This window comes from Thunnus thynnus, chromosome 2 (genome assembly GCF_963924715.1).
Source record: "Thunnus thynnus chromosome 2, fThuThy2.1, whole genome shotgun sequence".
NCBI classification, from domain to species: Eukaryota; Metazoa; Chordata; class Actinopteri; order Scombriformes; family Scombridae; genus Thunnus; species Thunnus thynnus.
The window spans coordinates 39,449,094-39,451,567 of record NC_089518.1 but is presented as its reverse complement, the minus strand read 5'-3'; the positions used below and the strand labels follow the sequence as shown (position 1 = coordinate 39,451,567).

The window sequence follows — 2,474 nt, the reverse complement described above, 5'->3', positions numbered from 1 at the left end:
GTTTTGGTTCAGATGTGGAACCTGGTCTGAATTTATTTATTTTGAAATTTTTAAAAAACTCAGACTGTGTTTTCTAAACTGTGTGTTGGACCTGGACCTGGACCTGGACCTGGACCATCTCGGCTTTGGTTTTAGGGCGTTTCACACCTGATCAGTCCCTGAAGGATTTCAGAGATTTTTTGTGATAATTGAGGCCAAAATTGTTTGATTTTGCAGCAACTTTTCTCAAAAACTGCGATTCAGTTTGCGATGTTTTATGTGCTCTTATTGCAGGAAAAATGATGAGGAAGGAAAATAAAACTACTGCCAATGAAGAATCATATGTAATCACTTCCTGCGCGCTGCAGATACCACGACATGAGATGTGACAGTTGGTCACAGATCGGTTTGTTCATTTGGACATTTTATGCAGAAAAGTTGCAGTAATTTAGCAACTTTGCAGAGATTTCTTGAATTTGCATTAATTACTGCGATCACAAAGTCATAATTTCCAGGATGGACTGGCTGTAGCACCTACCGGCTCCTCTAACGCTCTCTGATTAAAGGCGTTTTCAAGATTCAAGAGCTTTTATTGTGACATGAAAGGATCACAACAGGTTAAAGGAAGTGAGTTCAGTTAGTTTTCAACATAAAGCTCCTTCGCTCTGAGTCAGTAGATGAGCTGTCGATGAACTTGGTTCAGTTTCTTTTCACACAGAGAAACGTCACTAACAACCAGGTGAGAACGTTCTCTCCTCTGATTGGTTAGATGTGTCTAGGGGTGGGAGCGAGAATGTAAACACAGGAAGAAGCTCCTCTGTCAAAATAAAACATTTTGCTAGTCCAGGTCAGGTCTTGATTCGTTCTCCGGCGAGCTGTTTATGCCGAGTTGATCGTGCCAGTTGACTGACTGAGACTGCAGAGAAGAGGAAGGAACGTCTCCTGGCGGCGTTATCGTAATCAGTCATAAACTGCCATCTAAAAAAACGTCTACTAAGTATGTTTGAACTTGGTTTGTTGGTTTTAAACCGTGTAATAAACGCGTCGCCTGGTTACCATCAGACATCGCAGCATTTTTAAGTTGTTTGTTTTCATGTAGAGAACAGATGAGTTCAGATTTATTTATGTTTTATAAATTATTTCACTTCTTACAACCTGAAAATAGTTTTAATGTAGTAACGATCCAGTTAGTCATTAATGCTGTAAATGACTCCAACACAGTAAAATTTGCATTCCTAAATCTATTTGTTATAATGTTGCTTTTACTTTATTTTTTACTTTCCATAAACATAGAAGTGCTTTATTTTGAAAAATTGGAAATTGACAGGAAGTCACACTGGCGACGGCGCACAGGTCCCGTTCTCTCATGTAAACGTCACGACTGTCTCCTTCGGGAGGTGATCGTGTCTCTGTCCACGCGCCAAACACGTTAAATTCTCTCATCAACATCCCAGCATGCAAAGCGAAACCGGCTACAGGAGCCGAGTAGTCGGTCGTATCTCGTCCCCGCAGCAAACAATCCGCTCCAGTGTTGGTTTGTGATGCAGACCTCCTCCACTAGAGGGTCCGAGGAGGAGAACCAACCAGATAACGCCCTAAACTACCCAGAATCCCACAGGAGGGACCCCATGAGAGACCAGGACCACAGGGGGACTGAACGGGACCAGACCCGGTCTCTCAGACTTCACTGTGTGCCAAATGTCTCACCTGCCGACAGACGACTCACCTGTCCTGTGTGTGTGTGTGTGTGTGTGTGTGCGCGTGCGTGCTTGTGTGTGTGTATATATTTCTCTTTACTGTGAAACATGGACTGTCCCGATGATGATTGATTGAAGTGTTATTGATCAGCTGATTGGTTATTTTAAACGACGTCCACGTGAAGCCACTAAATAAGAGTTTCAGCTCATTTCTGCAAATTCATCCGTCCACATGAAAACACCGACACAGGTGATTCTCCTACTGGGTACGTGCAGGTCAGCCACAGAAAACCAGTGAAGAAGAAACAGTTTTACTGTTTCCGCTGCGGCTTCCTGACGTTTAGTTTATTGCAGCAGATTTTAACAGTCTGAGCAGAGAAAGATGGTCGTTTAACTCTGAACAAGCTGTCAAAGTAGAAAATAAAGAGAACAACACTCGTATGAAGCGTCCGCCATTGTTGTTGTTGTTGTCATTTCTTCTTCTTCCTCTTTCTACTGTCACCGTCTGTTCTGTCAGTGATTTGACGGCTTTTCCCTGAACACGCTACACATACCGGAGGCTCCGTTTCCAGGAGAGAAAATACACATTTAAACAAAACAGAAGAAGAAGAAGATGCGTTAATGAATGAAGCCGACTCAGCGTGAACATGATCTAAAACACATCAAGTTTATCTTGTTAAAACATATTAAAGATGTGGAGACTTAAATCAGACAAACTAACCTGAACACTAAAAATATGTTAGAAAATTTTATATTTTTATTTTTTTAGCTAAATAAAAGAGCCAGAAACAAAACTAT

At 41.6% G+C, this 2,474-nt stretch overlaps 1 protein-coding gene across 1 annotated transcript in view; it reads left to right on the top strand.

The window, feature by feature from the left end:
- qsox2 (quiescin Q6 sulfhydryl oxidase 2) overlaps positions 1–2,126 on the top strand; it is a 16,706-nt gene extending 14,580 nt beyond the window's left edge. The window contains 1 exon segment of the mRNA XM_067574379.1: positions 1–2,126. This exon segment is cut by the window's left edge and continues 761 nt beyond it. The gene's annotated coding sequence lies outside the window, so the exon portion shown is untranslated.
- Positions 2,127–2,474: the final 348 nt, after the last annotated feature.